The sequence below is a fragment of the Triturus cristatus genome, chromosome 8 (assembly GCF_964204655.1).
Source record: "Triturus cristatus chromosome 8, aTriCri1.1, whole genome shotgun sequence".
In the NCBI taxonomy this organism is placed as follows: Eukaryota; Metazoa; Chordata; class Amphibia; order Caudata; family Salamandridae; genus Triturus; species Triturus cristatus.
In genome coordinates this window covers 401614842-401635775 of record NC_140591.1, presented here as the reverse complement: position 1 = coordinate 401635775, position 20934 = coordinate 401614842, and the positions used below count along the sequence as shown (strand labels likewise).

The 20934-nt window shown below is 48.2% G+C and overlaps 1 protein-coding gene and 1 long non-coding RNA gene across 4 annotated transcripts in view; one reads left to right on the top strand and one right to left on the bottom strand.

Moving 5' to 3' along the window:
• Window positions 1-1413: 1413 nt before the first annotated feature.
• LOC146802189 (uncharacterized) lies at window positions 1414-9460 on the bottom strand. Its single transcript, XR_014967709.1, has 2 exons — window positions 9192-9460; window positions 1414-2860 (listed from the first exon to the last, which is right to left on the bottom strand). It is a non-coding gene; the product is annotated as an uncharacterized LOC146802189 (long non-coding RNA).
• LOC146802188 (phosphatidylinositol 3,4,5-trisphosphate 3-phosphatase TPTE2-like) overlaps window positions 8555-20934 on the top strand; it is a 276700-nt gene continuing 264320 nt past the window's right edge. For 2 of the 3 annotated variants that reach the window (XM_085621775.1, XM_085621776.1), the window contains exon 1: window positions 8555-8695. The gene's annotated coding sequence lies outside the window, so the exon portion shown is untranslated. The remainder of the gene's footprint in view (window positions 8696-20934) is intronic. The other variant, XM_085621774.1, reaches the window with a different exon arrangement.

The window sequence follows — 20934 nt, the reverse complement described above, 5'->3', positions numbered from 1 at the left end:
AGTATCTGATTGATACATTTCACTGTGACCGGTCTAAGATACAGAACCTTAATTGCATAGATAAATAAGGTGGGAAAATTAAGATGTTAAAGTGTCTCCTACCAATGTACCCAATAAAAGCATTGTCATCATCCAGAAAGATTGCATTCAAAGGACTCTTGTGGACTTGTTTAATATCCTGGTAAGCTATCACTAAATTAGTAGGGTAGGGTAAAGAGACCATGAGCCTCGGTTTCTTCAAGTACACCACACGATGGACACTTCTGGGCTGAATTCTCTTTCCAGGTTTTGGTTAAAGAATGCAAAGGGAGGGATCCATACCTGAACTATATATACAGTTTTCTGCACAATGCTGGCTGAATCTCATCAAGAAAGGCTTCTTGACTATAGACATCTTTGAACCCGATGAATCTTTCTGTCAGGGTGCTCAAGGTGGTATTTATGAGCAAGGAGGAAAACCAATCCTAACACAATTTACAGTAGGAGCACTTGTACTGTAACACTTAATAGTAGTGAAAACAGGTGCAGAGGCACAAAAACCAGCAAAAATGAGTCCAGCATACATAAAAACAGGAGGTACGAAAGAAAAAAGACAGGGGAAACACGCCAAAAGATGCCAAGTCTAACACTCCCCACCTAGCTCTCTGGACAAGCTGGATGCCCTCATAGCAGGAATCCAAACCCTCTTGGACAAGTGAGACATTGTTCTACTTTCCTTGGAGGACCAGGGAAAGAGGGTTTACTCGCTCGTCTTTCTAGTTCCAAAAATGTCTGGGGAGTTCTGTCTCTTTATCAATCTGAAAGGAGTAAAACTTTTGTGAGAACTATTTATTTCAAGATAGACCTGCCGCAGTCAAACATTCCTCTGATCTTACCGGGAGAATTACTAGTGGATCTGGAGTTGGAGGATTATCAACCTTCAAATCCCCATTTGGTTCCCTTACTGCAAATCCCTGTGCTTTGCTGTCCAATTTCATATTTTCCAGTTCAATGTCCTTCCTTCTGGCCTGAAACAGGCCCCAACAGTCTTTTAAAAGTTTCTGTATCTGGTAGTTGCTATTTTGAACAACAATGGAATAGCCTACCATCTGTATCGAGACAACAGACGAGTACATGCTTCTTCAGGAGATCAGGCATTGGCGGATGTGGAGTCAACTCCCAATGTTTTACATTACATTGGGTTTCCTGATCAACTTGAAGAAATCGAGACTGGACCTACCCAAGATCTCCATTTTATCAGGGCTCGCTGCCAGACGGATATGGGAATGATATACTTTCCTCCAGACCAGTAATACTCAAAGTATGTCCCGGGGCCCCTTGAGCTTTACATGCGGCCCCTTGGTCAACAGCAGCACTGGGTTGCTGTTTACTTGAATTAATGCTAACATTGAGAAATACTGAGAAAAACAGGGAAGCATTCATTTACAGTTTAATTGAAGTTAAAGAAAGGAAGAAACGAAGGTGTTATGCACAATTTAAATGTATAAACACTTTCATTTTTAAAGACATCTTGAAACAAACGTAAACATATGATTAAGTCTCTTCAGAATTTCATTAACATGCAGAAGCATTTCACCTTAGTACATCAAGTTATATCAATGCATTGAGAAGTCTTTTTTTAAAAGTGATGTTTCAATCAGGAATTTAGAAACAGGCCATGGATACCCCTACCCGGATAACAACGGTAATAGTGAACTAAGATGCAAGTGAGTTATGTGCACCCTCTGGGTGGCTATCATTCATGGACCCCATTATAGTTTATTAAATCAAACACAAGAGAAGGATTTGTGCAAGGCACATTCTGATGTCATGTTTATCGAGGTCCTCTTATAGGTGATAATGAAGAAAGAGGAGGCAAAGTGAAATAAAACAATTTCCTAGATTCATACAATTTGGTCAAGTGGGAAAGCCGGGATTGATCCCAGGTTTTCTTGTTTCACAATGTTTAATTCAGCTACTAGATGTACATTCTTTGCTTTCCTTACACTCACTTTATGCTCCCTTACAACCATGCCACCCTGCGCCACTCAGCCACACACCAAACATTTTGACCCCTGGGAAAAATGTTGTGAGTACCCATGTACCACACCATACTGGTCGACTTCATTCGCACTGGATGTACTTGTTGTCTCTCCAATCAACTCCTGCTTGGGGATGGATCCAAGTGGAGATGTTGAGTTATTCTCCTTTCTTCATAGGGTATGGATTGGACCCTTTGTTCTGATTATCTTACAGGTTATTGCTCTTTCTTGTTCCATGCTTCCCTTCCAAGCCAGGTATCTTATAAGACATGAGTGAATTGGACAATTTTCCAGGGGCCCTATCTTCCAAGGGCCCTCCTGGATAAGATATCTATCATTCAATCTGTAGCACCTTTGTGAATTTCTCTGTCAAAACCTCTCCCTCTCTATGCCTACCTCTAACTCTGACTCTCTCTCTATCAATCCAGTCTCATTTTAAGGTTTTGGGCTTCCGGGCAAGAATTATTTCAGTTGATTTTGTGTGGAGGTGAAAGTATAATGCAATATTGTTGAACATCATGCAGGTTTGAATTAACAGAAATTAGGTAACAGAATTCAAAGTTGTTCCCAATATGGTTCCCCACAATATGACTTGTAGGCGCTCCAAAAATCCTAAAGATGACACTGCTTCAGGCGTCCACAATCATTGTTGATCCAGCAACATGATCCACTTGGGGTTGTTGTCAAGACAAATTCTCAGGGGACGGAATCCAGCCCCTCGCCTTTCTGAGCTGGGGATTCTTATGACCCAGGAAGTTCAATGGCGGCTGGTACCAGCTCATTTAGAGAAGCGATGTTTCACTTGCATCTCTACAGCCAGTTATCCCGACTACCGCTGCCTAGGGACAAGGAGGAGAAAATTGGAGTAATGGAATTACCAGTAAGTAAATAAACTAGACATTTTCCTTTCCGAAAAACCCAAAACACACTGGATCTGTAGATTTTGTCAAAGCATATATCATTCCGATACCCAACTCTGTTGGGTGCTGGCTTTTCAGTTACCTGCAAAAAGAACCGATGATGGACGGAAAGCTGAATAAATCAAACATTCACCCCAGTCACAGATTTGGGTTAAATCCATCGATTTCTTGCACGCCACGCCATTCCAATTTAGACCCAGCTCAGCCCGAACTGCCAATTATTGATTTGCTCCGCATTCTGTTCATCATCTGTGTGTCTCTTGGCTTTTCAGTTACAGGCACTAGTGTGGAACTGAAATTCTACACTCTCTTGCCTTCCCCTTTCCAACTTCCTGTGCTTTTGACTTCTTGGACATATGGTAATGTTTAAAACACTCTGACATACTGTTTCACTTCTTTAGGGTTTTCCCTCCGAGCTTTAAAAACGAAAATAAATTAAGGCAGAATGCATAGCCTTGCCGTGGTAACAAAAACACCAACCATGACGTGGCACTTTCTTAGGGATGTTAGGCCCCCATGGCTCTGTTTTATGAAAAGTGAACATGGACTGCCCAAGCGCTTTAAATTTGTAAAACCGGGGTTTGCCCGTCTATTTTGTGCTGCAGACGACTAACAGAATGAGGCACACTTCAAATGTCACGAAAGCAGGTCCTTCGGGTGTGACTTTTGAAGTGGCCCGCCGCCCAAGCTGTTTTGTGGAAAACTTTTAGCACAGCTGCTGGGGGCCAGTGTGTGATCTGAAGGGCGAGCGCGTGCGCCCCGACATGGCGATTTGTCAAAAAGCAATTTCGTTTAGGGCGAACAACAATGATACAAGTCGAGATGGCTTTGCAAACCCTCGGGTTATTGGGGGAAAAACACAAAAGGAAAAACAACTAAAACGTTTAAAAACCCAAGTTTGTGAGATCCTTAAAAAGATTCTATTTGTTTTATTTGATGCTGTCTTAAGTCCTGGGCTGTGGCATGTCTTACCCTACTTTATTTACGATACCTACTGGACATGGCAGGAGTGTTTTTATTTTGTCAGAACAGAACTCTCTGTGCTGATGTTTCTGGGTGGTGATGCTCGCCAGAAGAGACACCTTCAGACTGGTTGAGCGCAGCCAGCCTTTACTGTCAACAAACATTCTCCAATTCCAGATTGCCCAGCGGCGCAGGCAGTGGACAGCAGACGCATCCACTGGAGCTCGGACCCGGGGGTTGCAGCCACCTCCCCCCGCTCGTGGCAGGAGTGGGGAGAAGGGTCGGTCCTCAGTCAGCAACCGGAACCCTGGACTCATCCTGGAAGAAAAGTTCACCAGAGTGCGGCGTCGTGCTCTGCAGGAAGTGCAGGGAATCCGCTCAGTGGCGTAGCTAGAGCTTCTGGCGCCCGGGGCTATCCCTCAGATTGCCGCCCATGGCAGGTAGCGGGGATGGTGGTGGGGGGGGGGATGCTCGGTAAAAAGAACGTCAAGCACTGGAAAGAGGTCCAAGAGACACGTGGTATAACCGCTAATAGTTACCTCGATCATGCAAGTTATATGCACATACATGACACGGGCCAAGGCTACACAGTTGAATACACCGGCAGTACAAAGACATACAATTGATAAACGGAATGCAGAACAAATCAAAACATTCACCTCCAGTCCATGGATCTGGGTTAAATCCATCATTCTTTTGCTCACCATGCCACCCCAGTTTAGACTTGGTCATATGCAAATCAAGACTGATTAGCATATGGCTGGGTTCAAACTGGAATGGCATAGGGAGCAGAAAAATTAAGGATTTAGGTCCAGTGAACGTATGACATTGTTCTGTATTCTATCCATCAATTGTTCTTTTTGCAATAATAATATACAAGTACAGAGGTATCAAGGTTGACTTATTTGCAACCTCTAGCATATTTAACCAAAAATATGACCAGAGTCCTATATGCGGTGGCAATGTGTTGGTCTGAATAGATGTTATTACACCTTAAACGCATACCTCCTTGGGTGGAGATCTCAGCACATAAAACAGAGCAGTGGTAGAGGTAGAGGTCTCCACACATAGGTTTGTGAATAGCATTTTGTAGTATGAGAGTAGTACTACTGTACTGATTCTAAAAGGTTCTACTAAATGCAGTTTCTGAATTGTGCTTGAACAATTTCTGATGTCTTGCCAATTTGCCACTATGGAGAGGGGCCATATTGGGTTGTGTCTGCTCCCCTTTGATGTTTGCCTTAATGTGGGACCCATTTGCAAAAGAGATGGGGAAAGGATTTGGGGTTGAAGGACTTTTACGGACCATAGCCTGTTGCATCGCAATATGTAAATCACATACTAAACAGGTATTGCCTGCTGTCTTCTAGCAGATTGAGGAATTAGATTTAAGATTGGGTATATTAATTAAAAGATGAAAGTTTGCCTTAAAAGTCTGCTTTATGTCCCTTACCTGGATGCAGATTTGATGATCTGTCTGATCTTTTAAATAGGGTCTCCAGTGATTCCTTCAAATAGCCTGGGTTAACAATATGTTTAAATCCTATCAAATTGAAATCCCTATTCCAAGCTTAAGTGACAACTTCAAACAATTTCCGCAATGTGGTGCTTATCTGGATCTTCCAAATGAAACTATGAAATATTAATCAAAGAAAAAGCTGTGAATAGTTGTTTACATCTCCAACAAACAAATCAAAAGATTCACAATTGCTGAGGTCAATAATCATTAAATTTCATTATCATATTGCTCACTGTCTAATGAAGACATTATTAAACTTCCTAATTACCAGCTCCATAAACAAAACCAAATGAGGATTAGCTGGTTTCTCCTTTTATAGTTGCAGCGCTAGCAATCACTAATGGTGTGGGTGATTTGTAGCTAAAGTGGAATTAAACTACAGGTAAAAAATCCTGATGAACATGATTGTCAGTTCCATTGAGAAGGAGTCATGCAGCGGCAAAACCTACATGAATTCAGGATGATACAGGAGTATCTCGTCTCTGCAGGTCACTGGAAACCCTTGGATTTAACTTTCATCTGATTGGCTAGTATGTCCCCCCAAAGGGCAAATATTAAATAGTTTCATTCCAGTTTTTCTCCATGTTGAGGAGTTTTAATGTTCTGTTAAGAGACTTAGGTCAAGGATGGCCGGGCGTGTCTTTTAGCGTTAACATTTCTGCCGACAATAAAGATGTTCTAGTGGGGCCTATAATTTTTTAAAGAAGGTGGCAAAAAATTTGATTCCATATCTCAAGTTTGTTTCATTAGCCGAATTTGGACTTGGTGTGTCAAAATGGGTAAGTCAAACAAAGTTCTAAAGGAAGCTTTGTAGATGGTACAAGTGAGCACAGAGCTGCCATTTAGAAGCCTTCCCCCGGTGAGCCTGGTTCCTGTACATCAGCAGGAGGGGATTACTGCACTCTACTTCCAGGGTGGGTTCCAATGCTGGCCCTGAACCACCTGACATGGTGCTTTCAGGTCATGACCCTTTATTACTAATAGTGGAATGGGGTAGACTCCTTACTTGTATGCTATTGTACCAAGGTACCCCTTTAACTTGTAATTTCCTTACATGCTAATCTGAGTCTGAAAAGGCTTGTTGACAAAGGTAATACTCTGAATCACAGAATCAAGTGTCCACCTGTAGGCAACCTGGACAAGTGCAGGCAAGTCCCATATTCATACTTTACTATACAGAGGTTTCTACTATTGATCACATGATCATTTTTCTCACAAATAATTACGAGCATGAGAATGCAAGGGTGACATTAACAGGTATCAAAAATGGAAACCTGTTTTGGCAGAGCAAGCTATTCACCTATTTCACGTCTCAAATGCCAAACGCAGTTTCTCTCTCTTGCCCTATATTATTTAAAGAACTAAAGTCGCTTCACTGTTGATGAATATGATCACTTCCGGTTCAACTCCACTTCTACAGTATTCCAAAGTACCATAGGCAAAACGCCAGCCATCATAATAATTGCTATGATCCCAGTTTGGTAACGAGTAAAATGGGAAAATATCCTTGTTTCCAGTAAAGGTTGAAATAAATTAGTCTGTAAGGCAACTCGTGCTCATGTAAAGCGCTCCGATACTGATAGTTTGCGCTATATAAAACTACAACAACAAAAAAGATAAGAGGCAATGCAGGCTCAGACTAGGATGTAAATCAGGAAGAGAGCGAAGACAGTTAAAACAACACCAGCAACTCAAGTGCGTTTAAAGACGTCTTCCAGCCTTGGTGTACTTCCTCGCAACGGAGGCTGATGCTTCACAGTGGGGCAGGAGAGAGAACAAAATGGCAAAAATCATGGCAGCAAATTTTCCTGCACCCAGTAGTTCTCATTTGTAGGGGCTTTGGGTCGTGTTAAAAAGAAGACACCAATTTGCTGCGTAATGATGAGTCTACACCAGACAAACCGCATGACTACTGCAGAATGCGCTTACTATAAACACCCTCATGATCTATTGACCAAAGAGAAATAAATGTACATAAAAAGTCAAGCAATTCTGAAGAAACTAAGTCCTAGGCTTTCAGGTGGAGGAGTAACATTACAACATGTATTTTACACACAAAACGTAAAGACTACAAGGAACATCTTTAAATCAAAAGTGGTGAAAACAAATTCAGTGAATCCATTTAATAAAGCCAGAGACTGAAATCGGGGACTACTGGTATTGACTAGACAAGTTCATCATCCAATATATTGCAAGTTTACATTTGTTATACCCCGGTCTCCCATTTACAGCTTATTTTCTCTGCCCCCCCCCTCCCCCCCACCCCACCACCGAGACTACTCTAGCTGAACATTCCTTGCACGTTTCTGATGCACAGCGAGCTCCGAGGTCCTAATGAGCAAAGACCTAGGCATTTCAATAGTCAAAGTCATGCCTCACAACTTGTAGTTCCAACATTCTGCCACTTAAACAAAAGGAAGGGATGCACTCACCATTTTTGCCAAGACATCAAAAAAGATCTCTTTACCAGAAGAATTACAGATAAACAGCTCCTTAGCCCAATACGCGAACCAATACAGATGAGGGGGTGAACAAAGTGTGAGGAAGGGGGGGTTTAGACGGGATAGAGAAAGCAATAAGAAGTCTCGAGGGTTCATATCGCCCAGCAGACCCCTGCCGAGACTCTACTTTGTAAAAAGAGCGCGTGGTGGTGGCGCGCGTCACTGCTGCATTTTAGCAGCACTGCGCAGGGGCTGGATAAAAATTATGCCCAGGGCCGTCATTCGTAGCGCTTTTGCGCGCAACATGATTGACGGCCCTGGGAACCACATAGACGGTACGCCGCGCAACGCACAACAATCACTTGCTAGGTGGTGCGTGCGTGCACTACAGCCGGTGCACTTTCACTAACAACCTAACTGCACGTCACCGTCACGTGTGCAGTGCTCCGACTTCAGCTATAGATTCACAGCCGCTGCCGCACGTGTGGGGGAGGTGTCCGTGTTCCCAATTAAATCATAATCACCGCCGCCATGTGCCACCAGGGTCGCGCCACCGCCCCCAAAATAGTGCCGCCTGGGGCGGACCGCCCCCCCCTAGCTACGCCTCTGCCACCAGGGTCGCGCCACCGCCCCCAAAATAGTGCCGCCTGGGGCGGACCGCCCCCACCGCCCCCCCCTAGCTACGCCTCTGAATCCGCTGAGTTTGCAGCGCCAGGAGGCTGGAGCGAGGGAGCGGAGCCGGGAGAAGGGAAGCAGCCGGGCGGGACACGGACTGCCCGGGGACCGCACCTGACGGTGGATGGGAATCCGGCTAGAAGAGAGGGCACCCAGGTGAGGACGTCTGCCTTAATGGGGCTGTAAAAAGGGTTGGGGGGAGGGGGGCTCGCAGGAAGAGTGGGCGATGCAGGACTTCAGAACTCGGTATTAAACGGAGAACACATCGGACGTGTACCCAAATTAAGGTCGGCGCGGCCCTGTTTAAGGCTACCTTCCTCGTTTTGCACTTTGACAGGCATCTGAGAGGGATGTTGTATTGAACATTTCTCCCATACAGATCATCTTGCATCATACAGGAATATCCTGACTATAGAATGCCCCGTGGTATATCCCTTCCCGTCTCAAATGAGTCACGCCGGGAAGATGGCTCAGCGAGTTGCACGGGCTCCTGGCATCTGCTGCGACCCACAGTTCGAGTCCCGGCAAAGTCAGTTCAGCCTCTCACCCTTCCGCTGAGTTTCTCAAAACAAGACTACAGTAATGAATGCCTTCATCTTATGGTTTGAAAAGACAAAATGTGTGGCAGTGAACACTATACAAAAGCACTTACAGTTATCTTTGTCACGCGCCATTGGGCAGAAAAAGCGAAGCGTTCTCTTGTGATTCCGGGATTCTTTACTTCCAAGAAACCGTGAAACGCCCCACCAAACGAGAGAAAATCTCAACACAGGGACGGACGCTTCGATTTTAGGTCCTAATGCGAGACGTGTCCACGTTACTTATACAATAGTCCTTCAGCAGTTCAGAAGAAACCCGTGTGTTTATGTGCCCTGGCTGTACGGGGCGCCGACCGCGGCTGGGGCTGCACTTACACCGAATGGCTGAGGAGCCGGAGCGTCTCGTTTCCTCTCTCCGCCTTTCCTTTCCCCGAAGTTCCCCGGGTGTTTTGTGTTCTAAAGTGGCCTGCCCCTTTATTTTTTGGCACTTTCCTAGAATCGCATTTGCTATGCGCTCGCGTGTTTTTTATCCTGGGTTTCTCCGATGCTAAATTAGACTGCATCATGAGGGACTGCCCCTGGGCTGTCTAAATTAAAACTCCACTTTGCGCGTTCTGGACCCTTTCTAGAAAGGTCCGCCGAAATTGTTTTGGAAGCGAGTTCCCTTCATTCCTTGTTCCATTCTTCCCTTCCCTTTTTCTTTTCTATCTTTCTTTTGTTACGTGCTTTTCCTTCCTTGTTTCGCCCTTATCCAATTTGCCTCACACATATGTTTTACTTGCTTTGCAAATGTTAGCATTTCTCTGTCTCTAATCAGGTTTGTTTACTTTGCCATCCCACTTACCCCCACCCGGAAGCACTGCCATTGTCTCTCCTTTCTTGCTGTGTTATTTATCAGCTCGGCCTCCTGACCTGCGAGTCCCAGATAAAAGTTAAGAAGGGCCACTGAGAGCGAGTTAATCCTTCTGGTTGCACCCTCGCTGAAGCTCCTGTAGCGGTACTTCTCTTCAATGCCTTGTAACTCCCAGTCCTGCTGCTGCGATAGCTCAGATGGTTAAAGTGCCTGCTGTGGCTATCTAACAGCTCCCTCCAGATCGCAGATTTTACTCCTGACGGACCAGAGCCCGGAAACCCCTGTGTGGCTTGTGCCAGGGTTTGCTTTGCTCATCTATGACAGAGCAGAGATTTCGGTTAACTTCCTAGAACTGCAAGGGACAAGATTTGCAGGCGAATGTTTTTAGTTGGTTTGAAGTCCACTTTGGGCTTGGCCTTGAATAAACACAGGTAAGTGTCACCGAGTCCTGAAGGCTGCCCTCTTGCACCTCCTCAGGTCATAAATTCGTGTTTGCTGGGCACCATTTTGAAAGGCTCATTCATCCCAGTGGCTGGTTGAATACTCAAATACACCAAGAGGTAGATAAAGAAGAGGGAGAAAGAACGAGATATCAATTTACAGAAACAAGCATTGGCAAAGCCAACAGGTCTCTCATATGTGCGCGGTGTTGCTTTAGCAATTTGTTTTAGTCGTGTTGTACACCAGTGTGGCTGCTGTTCAACATGGCTCAAAGTTAATCAATCAATCAATCACTGCATTTGTAAAGCGCGCTACATTCCCGAGAGGGTCTCAAGGCGCTGGAGGGGGGGTGCTACTGGTCGAAGAGCCAGGTCTTGAGGAGTCTTCTGAAGGCCAGCAGGTCCTGGGTCTGTCGTAGGATGGTGGGGAGAGTGTTCCAGGTCTTGGCGGCGAGGTAGGAGAAGGATCTGCCACCGGCGGTGGTTTTTCGGATGCGGGGGACTGTGGCGAGGGCGAGGTTGGCTGAGCGGAGGCTTCGGGTGGGGGTGTGGAAGCTGAGTCGGTTGTTGAGGTAGGTGGGTCCGGTGTTGTGCAGTGCTTTGTGTGAGTGGATCAGGAGCTTGAAGGTGATCCTTGAGTTGACGGGGAGCCAGTGCAGGCCTCTCAGGTGGAGTGTGATGGGGCTGCGGCGGGGGACGTCGAGGATGAGTCGGGCCGAGGCGTTCTGGATGCGTTGGAGTCGTCTCAGGAGCTTGTTTGTAGTTCCTGAGTAGAGGGCGTTCCCGTAGTCGAGTCTGTTGGTGATGAGGGCCTGGGTAACGGTTTTTCTCGTGTCAAGGTGGATCCATTTGAAGATCCTGCGGAGCGTACGGAGGGTGTTGAAACAGGACGCGGAGACGGCGTTGACTTGCCTGGTCATGGAGAGTGAGTGGAGTCGGAGTCGAGTCGAAGATGACCCCCAGGTTGCGTGCGTGGTCCGTGGGTTCCGGGGCTGTGCCAAGTGACGTGGGCCACCAAGAGTCGTCCCACGTGGCATAGAGTGGGGATGTGTAGATTGGAGTGGGGTAGATTGGGGTAAAGTGGAGTGGGGTAGATTGGAGTGGAGTTGGATAAACTGGAGTGGATTCCAGATTGGAGTGGAGTGAGATAGATTGGGGAAGAGTGGGGTAGGTTGAAGTGCACTGTAGTGGTTAGATTAGGGTGAAGTGGGGGAGATTGAGCTGATTAGAGCAGGGTACATTGGAATGGAGTGGGGTAGATTGAAGGGGGACCTCACCAAGAGAAAACCAATAGTATGTAACTTCACCAAGGGCAAACTAGAGGTAAGGACACCCCTCATGAGAAATAAGCGGTATGTGACCTCACTAAGGGTAAGCCAGAACTCCTCAGCCTTTCCTGTCGAGCCTGGGGATCTGACTTTTACAGCACCACTTTAAGATGTTTGAGGCAGAAATTGCATTCTGGGCTGAAGACTGTAATATCTTCCTGATGTGTTGGAGTAAATAATGCCTGTCCAAGCAACACTGGATTTCTTAAAGCATAGAAAGATTGAGAGACATTCCTCAGGCTAAAATGTATATCTCTATACCCAAAACGCACTAGATGATAGGCAAAGGCTGACCCTACTTGAGTTTAGTCTGTCAGCCTGATATGCCAGGGTCCCTTCATTGAATGGCTCATGGTAGTACAGAAGGCACTGGCTTGTCTACGAAGCCATCTGCCCTGTGCATCAAATAGGCATCACAGAGGGATGTTTAATGAGCTTCCTGTAATCTGGACCTAACTGCTATGATCTTCATGAGTTAGAAATTACAAAAAATTAGTGTTTCTCTGAGGAATTCAGTCTCCCTCTCGCAGTATCTTGGGCACCTCATAACTGGATGTATATAATCATGGCTGCAGATGTACCCAGTAGTGGCTGTTACCAACCAGGGGTGGTAGGGCGGGTGAACGCGGGGGGAATAATAAAAAAAAAGCAAATACCACCTTACCACCAGCCACCGCCTCTTCTTTCTCCATTCTCCTCTCTGCAGGAAGCACACAGCCTCCCAGAATCCCTTGACCAATCACAACGCTGCCTTAGCAGCATTGTGATTGGTCTGAGCGCCGTGGTTCGGGGCTCAGACAGGGGCAGGCAGGCTGTGCATGTTGTCTACCCAGGCTATAATACAAGACTCCTGGCCAAAGTGTCATGTACACTTACGGTGCTGCCACTACTCCCTCCCCTGTGACGCAGGTAGCCCAGCCCCTCCTCGCCCACCTGGCGTCAGCTGCAAGCTGAAGACAAAAAACAAAATGATAATATCAAACATTATTGTCATTTTATTTTTTGTTTTCAGCTGAAGCAGTGGGGCGGTGCTCCTGCCCTTAGTGGAGGAGCCGCCCCTTAATGTGCCATAGAGCAGGGCTTGAAGTGACTCTGCAACCCCCGCACCTGTGGGCAGCTCACCTCCCTTGCCATGTCAGGGCAACCTAAAAACATTCTTAAAGTACATTTTGGCAAAATCCTTGGCACTCTTTTCAGTCCCCGCTACCAGGACCCAGTGACCTCTGGCGAGAAATATAGACAGCAACAATGTTGCGCTCCTTGCTACAGAAAAACAAGAACCTCCTACCACGGCTGACGTGTGCTTTTATTGTGTGTACTCGGTTAGTGCTGTGAGCCCTTGGTTTTTCGGTCTGACGTTAGCCAAGTACATATACATTTTGCACATACATATAGGGGCTTTCAGCCAGCCCTCTTCATCCAGGGTTCTGTTCTGGTGTTAGTCACATTTTCCTTCTGCAAACAGCATACAGTACAGGGCAATGGGATAGCACTTCAACCCTTGCCTAACTTCACTGGGAGAGATGGCATTCTGTAGTTTCACGCAGAGCGCATCCATACAAAGTAGTTCCCTTCACCACCAGGTACTAGTATGGCAAACTCGGGAGCTCAAGAAACATATTTTGCTTTTAGCCAATCTTTATTTACTTTGATGTTACTTATATTGGTGCGTGCCAAGCAGCTCCTAAAAAACAAACAAACAAAAAAAAGTATTACAAACACCATGACAAGAGAAAACTAGAAGACTGGCAGCCATCACCAGGCCTATAGGCTTTGCCAGTGCTTGTTTTCCTTCAGATCCACTATATGCCTGCATTGTCTACACACCTCATTCTGTTGTGAGGACCAGTAGATGAGGGCTTCATGTTTTCTCTGCAGAGGGACCAGTGCTCGAACCTCTTACTCTTTCTTGTATGGAAGTGATGGGCATCAGTGGCGTCTCTAGAAGTGAATTTTATAGGGAGATGAGGCACACATTTGGCCACAGATAAAGACTGGTGGGGCCACCTACAAGTTTTTTAAATATGTGTGTATTTATGAACCTGTTGAAGGCTGTTGCTGAAACGCTTTGGTCTCATGTCCGCAAACGATGTTGATAATTGAACAAAAATTAAAAACTTACAAGGAACTAGTTACCTGGCTGTGCTGCTGTTTCCTTGCCTCGTCTGAAGTTTGGGTTAATTAATTGGGGCTGTTCTTCGGAAACAATTTTCACCGCCACCGCCCCCACCACTGTCAGATTTAAACTTTTTAAGCAAACAGTGCTTTGCAATAAAAGGTAGTTGTACAAATTAATGGATGTAGCAAGATGCAGTGTCCACCTGTATTTTTCTGTGTCGCCTCCTGACACATTCTGCAGCTGTGGTGGCGTGGCGGCACAAAGGAGGGCAGCACAAATAGAGCTGGGGCATGGGTACCCTGTGTCCCACTCTACCGATACCACTATCAACAATTTTGGCCAAGCATCTCCTGTTTCTTCAAGGGAACATCCAATTGCATTACTGCCATAGTCATGCACTTCTTATATATTTCTGCATGTAAGGACATAGAGCCCCTCTGTTACCTGCTTCTCACCAAGGTTGCACACCCAATTAGCTCAAACAAGCAAGAGGGGCCCATCACATACCAAAAGTGAAAATTCTAAGAGTGGCTAAAACCCACCAAGCTCTGGAAGACTCATTCCTATAATTGTCAATACTCATGGAAAATAGTCCTGGGCTGGCGTTTCACCTGCCACTGAGCCACCAGAGACCACTCTACTCACGGTAGCGTCTTTTCCTGTAGAACACCCACCGTGGCAGCTTGGTCTTGTTCTTGTTGTGGTCTAATATGCATATATATAAGATGGCTGGTCCTGGTCTGGAGTGGCGCTGTGAAGAAAAAAAATAAAGAAAAAGATTAATACAAATCCAGCCTGATCGATTACCAGCGGCTCGTGCATTTGAAAACATCCTGACAGCACCTTTGAGTTCCACATGATTGAGCCAAAGAGTGAAATTACATTTGCAGACTGTAGCAATTTATATTATTTGAAATGTTAAAAAATGGCTTGAATACAAATTATAATTACTGTGGACTACTCCAACAGTAGTTCCAAAACTGACATTAACTTGACAGAATTAGCTAAAACAATTTGTCAATTTGTGGGTTAAAATTTAATTTTCAAACAGGAAAACAAAATTAATGACAATAACCATAAATGGAAAGAAACAATATTTATGTTTTGGCTGGCAGAATGTTTTCCCTCAATATTAATACATCATAAAGACGTTTTTTTCTCCTTATTTGGATCCTGTCTTTCTGTCCATACAATCCTATTTCATTGATTATGCTTTCTCATCTCAGGGGGAGAAATTATGTTTTCAACATTTAAAAAAAAAAAAAAATAGGCAATGTATGTATCTGTCTGCAGGACAGGAATTGCATATAAATACTCTAAAATCATTTCAATAAACACTCCTCTTTGATCAAAGGCACAAAGTGATCACCCAAACACTGATTCGTCTAACCAGGATCTACCGACATTTGCAGCCGCTAATGGGACCTATGACCATGAAAATACTTATCCGGTATTGGTTGCTTTAGGTTTATGGTGGGAACATGGTTGCTCCTACCAGTGTGGCCTTTGGGAAAGTGGTGCCCTCCCAAAAAGTTATAACTTTGTTGGTATTCACAAGTTGTATGTCAATTGACACGTTTGAAATATAGACCTATAAAAGTATTCCAGGGGGTGTGGCCAAGATGGCGACTGAGTAGGACGTGCCTACTTGTCTCTCCGGTCCCCTGCCTGGGCCCAAGCCTCATAGCGGCACATAGCGGACCCCCAGACAGCGTCCCGGACCCCCCATTGGTCCGGTGCACACCCGCGACACCCGGAGTTGTGAAGCGGAGCGGCGCTCTCATCCACACGCCGAGATCGGTTCTCCGGCCTGAGCTGAGGTCCCTGTGGCCTGTGGGACGAGTGGAGAGTGGAGTCGCGCTGGGGCTGGCTCGTGCCCTGCAGGCGGGCCCTTCGGCGGTGTCCTGGAGGATCCGGGTGGCGGCGGGCGGCCCTTAGGTGGTGTGGCACCTCTGCCCTAGCTGGAGGGGCACACCGGAGCAGCAGAGAAGTGCCAAGAGGCGGCCGCCTTCGATCGGCGGGGTGTGTGACGCAGCCCTGGATCCGGGGGCCGCTGATCCCGATTGGACTGTATGTGTGGGCGGAACAGCCTGGAATCTTTGACACTGAGGTACTGTTCGTCCCTCTGGGGCCCCGCGCTTCCTCCCTGCAGGGTGTGGCCGGCTGGCAGCAGTGGGCCCGTGAGTTTTGCCCGGCGGCCTTGCGGCAGTGATGCCTGCACCATGTGTCCTGTTCACTGGTGGCCGCGCCCCCGCCTTGTCCCAGGACACGTTGTCTTCGGCCGCACTGAGGGGCAGCAAGCCTCACAGGGCTGCCGTGCCCTTCCACTGGCGACATCGGGAGAGGCCTTAAGACCACAGGGAGTGGCAGCAGTGGAGCAACGGCACACACGCTTGGGAGCAGCACTTACTCCCTGCAGGGTGTGGCCGGCCAGCAGCAGTGGGCCCGCGAGATTTGCCCGGCGGCCTTGCGGCAGTGATGCCTGCACCGTGTGTCCTGTTCACTGGTGGCCGCCCCCGCCTTGTCCCAGGACGCGTTTTCTTCGGCCGCACTGAGGGGCAGCAGGCCTCACAGGACTGCCGTGCCCTTCCACTGGCGACACCGGGAGAGGCCTTGAGACCACAGGGAGTGGCGGCAGTGGAGAAACGGCACACACGCCTGGGAGCAGCGCGGATTGGACGGCAGCACAGACGGTGCAACCAGTTGCCCAGCTACAGCTGGAGGGTCTTGGGAGCGAGGGAGGCCTGGCAGGAGCGGCCCTTGTGACCTCCGGTCCCTGCTCTGATGGGGTGTCCTGCGAAGCAGCCCTCGGTGGTGACTCGCGAGGGGACCCGCTGGGGGGGCCACGTGCTGGGAACTGCATGCCGGGACATCGCCTTGGCTGACTCTGGGCAGTGGGGACTGAGACTGACAGAGGCTGCTGACCGCGCGGCGTGGATAGCCGCTTATTTGCTACCAGATGATCTACAGCCCCCTACCATCCACCCCACAGCCTCACACTTGCACACAAAGGAGGCGGGCCGCCACAAGTTGGCCACAAACAAATCCAGGAAGGATAGGTCAGTGAAGTATCTTCGTCTCAAGGCTGGTGCTGGGGGGTCAGAGGAGTTGGTGGCACAGGGGGGACCCCAAGCTGAACAGGACCAGAATGACTCAGAGGGGTGGTCACCCAAAGTGTCCTTGAATCTCTCTTTGCCTACCTCGCGGGGGAATTCCACGCTATGAAAAAGGAACTGACCTCAGAGCTCCGTGAGATACGCAGGGACATCGATTCGGTGAGGGAGCGAGTCGATGAGCTGGAGACACAAGCAACATCGCAGGAGGAAGAAGTAGTGCAGCTCCAACAGGAGGTCCCCCGTCTGCAGGTCCAACAAATAGACCTCCAAGCCCATGCGGAGGACCTCGAGAATCGTTCCCGCCGGAACAATATCCGCATTTGAACGGTTCCTCAGGGATCGGACGGGCAGGACATTGAAGCCTTCGTCGAGGAACTTTTTCACCATGTCTTGGGAGCCTCCCAGGAGCAGCGGATTAAGCTCGACCGGACACATCGCGCCAGACCCAAGACACCGGCGACTGCTCCCCTCCAGATATCTTAACATGCGTTCATGACTTTCAACTTAAAGAACTCATCCTCCGAGAGGAGAGGGCCAAACACCCTATAGACTTCCGTTCCTGTGGACCTCTTCTATTTCCGGATATGGCAGCCTCTACTCTGCAGGAACGACGAGAGTTCTGACCAGTCACAGCGTTTTTGCACTCCAAAGCTATTTCCTACTCCTGGGGCCATCCTTTCCGGATCATTTTCAAGTGGGAGGGCAAACTTCGCCAAGGTCCATTCCCTTCGTGAGGCCTCTTCACTTCTTCACTTGCCTTATAGCGACTGGGATTCTCCAGTGCGGGAGATCCCCGCCGGACGCCGCAACAGCCCAGCAAAATGGCAGCGGGTCAGGAGCCCTCCCCTGCGCCTTCGCCCAGACCTGGAGAAAATGGCTAAAGAGTGTAAGGCTGTGCTAGACACTTTGACAGAAGAATCAGCTGCTGCAAGTATGCCTGACTCTGGTAACACCTGTCTTCACTCTCAGTGGGTTCTATGTGATATAGCTGGCTGGGCATTGTGCGGGAAGGGGGCGGCGGGCAGCTCCTGCTATCCATCTTACGACTCTCCATGGGGCGGATTGCCCAGGACATTTGTGGACTCCATGTGTTATTGTTTCTAGTTGTTTGTTCTTTACTACGGGTACTGGGGTTTCCTCCTCCTCCCTCCAGATATGGCGGGTCGCTGGGGCTTACAGTTAATGTCTTGTATCTACCTTTGCAGGTGGGGGTGCATCCCTTCTCAGCATGCCCTCTCATCTCTTCTCATATCGGCTGACATCCATATTTTGTCCCTTAATGTTAAGGGTCTTACCAACCCTGTCAAACGGCGGGCCGTCCTGTCCTTCTTAGAGAACTCGGACGCCCATATCTGCCTTCCAGGAGACACACCTCCTGCCTTCTGACACCCATAGATTGAGGTCCAAAGCCTTTCCTTACCAACTGTTCTCCTTTCAGGCCTCTAAGACAGTGGAAGTGGCGATCCTGGTCTCTGCTAAGTTCCAGGGTCAGATTTGCAGCAAGCAAGCAGAGATTAAGGGCAGACTTATGGCCTACACCTTTGTGCTGGGTCCGCATGCCTTTACGGTAGCAACTGTCTACGTCCCCAATGAGGGCCAGGAGGGGTTCATTCAGGGGGTGGTACGTGAACTAACCTGCCTCCCAGACAGATCCTTGCTTTTACGGGGTGATTTTAATTTGGCCTTTGATGGAGCGGTGGACCAATCTGCGCAGCAATGGGGGCAGACTGGGGCCCTTTCAGAGAGTGGGAGACACCTCCTGGCAGAGGCTGGGCTCACAGATATCTTGAGACTTACTCACACCCCCACAAGACATACGCCAGGATCGATTATGTACTAAAATCTGACACACTGACACAGCAGACGCGAGAGGTGGAGATTCTTCCCTGCCCCTTATCTGATCACTCGGCGGTGCGGGCATCCCTGTTTACTCCATCGGCGGCCCCCTGTAGGTTTTAGTGCCTGCGTGAGACGATGCTGCAACGCCCCTCGGTAGTGCAGCAAGTTACTAAATGCATCACTGATTACTTGGACCTCAATGACTCTCCCACTATTTCCACGGCAACCCACTGGGACACACTGAAAGCAGTAGTCAGAGGGGAATTTTGTGCATTTCAATAAGGATATGATTGAGAAAAGGGAGCGACTGTCAGAGGAGGTTGTTGAATTGGGGCAAATTCATCAGCGGACAGGGGCACCCAGAGTTTGGAAGCAGCTTAAGGCGGCCAGGGCACAGTTGGCAGGCCTGGATGTCGATAGGGCTGAATATGCTGCCCTTTGACTGAAGCATGTCTTCTATGTGGGGGGGGGATAGGTGTGGGAGGCTCCTCGCTAATCTGCTGCGTGCTCAGCGACAGGCGTCTCGCATCAATGAGGTCCTGGACCAAAAGGGACAGGAACACAACACTGACCGCGAGATTGCGGATACATTTCGACATTTCTATGAGACCCTGTATGCAACCCAGACCTTACCCGAAGAGGGCCCGGCCGGCTACCTGCAGGGGGTCTCCACGGCCAAATTAGTACCGAGTCAAGCGGAAGAGCTTACAGCCCCTATTAGGCTAGAGGAGGTCATCTCTGCTATCTCTCACTTACAACCTCATAAATCACCTGGCCCAGATAGCTTCTCTTCTACTTTTTATAAACGGTTCTGCAATATCCTGGCCCCGCTGCTGGTATGGGTCTATAATTCGATTGGGGCTGCCACCCCTCTCCCACCCTCCATGCTCGAAGCACTGATCACTGTGATCCCAAAGCTGGTTAAGGATAGGCGTTTGTGTGGATCTTATCACCCTATCTCCCTTCTTAATGTAGATCTGAACATTTTCACCGGGATCCTGGTGTGGAGACTCATTCCCCATATGCCCGGATTAATAGATCCGGATCAATCTGGGTTTGTGCCCGGGCACCAGTCCTCCGATAATACCAAGCGGCTCCTACATCTGGTAGTTAGGTCTGAGTGTTTTCTGGCAGAACAATTGATATTTTCAGTCTACGCTGAGAAGGTGCTTGACAGGGTTCACTGGCCGTATCTCAAGGCGACGCTCTCTCACATTGGCTTCCCACTCCGCTTCATCGATTGGATATTTGGTAGCTACGCGGATCCCACTGCCTTGGTGCGAGTGAACGGGATTGCCTCGACTGCCTTTCCCATACGTAGAGGGACGAGACAGGGGTGCCCTCTGTCGCCGCTCCTATTTGCGCTGGATATGGAGCCCATGGCTCAAAGGGTTTGAGATAATCCCTGCATAGCTGGGATGCGTTTTGGGGGGACAGAACAAAAACTCTGCCTCTACGTAGATGATTTGGTGGCCACGCTGGAGCGCCCCAGCGATTCTTTGCCTGCCCTACTAGCTGAGTTGGACCGGTTTGCCTCCGTATCGAGCTTTAAGATCAATGTGCATAAGTTACAAGCCCTTAAACTCTCTCTCGCACCTGCGATGCTGGGGCTGCTGCAACGGTCTTATCCCGTCCAATGAGCACGCAACTCACTCCCCTATTTAAGTTTGCAACTCTCCGCTACCATACAGGTCACCAATACGACAAACTGTACAGCGTTGCTATGGCAGGTCCGGGACTGCCTTCGGAAATGGAGACCGCACTCATTGTCCTGGCTGGGCCGCATAGCAGCCGTGAAAATAATGTTACTATAATGTTACTACCCAAAATCCTTTATGTATTTCACACACTCCCACTAGTGCCTACGACAGGAGTTATACTTTCCATGCAGAGAAAGGCGAGACCTCGGAATCTGTATCTTTCCAAGGTAACCCACCCTACCCTCTTGGCTTGGGGCAAGGTCGCCGTCTCTCGAGGGCTCCCGTCACTGATCACACCCATAGTTCATAATCCTGATTTTACACTGAGGCTGGACTCGATGGGGTTCCGACATTGGACTATGGAGGCATGCCGTTCTATAGGACACCTTTTTGACCTGGCAAGGCCACGATCCTTTACTGACATCTGTAGGGATCAGGACATACCCGAAACAGAGCGATAT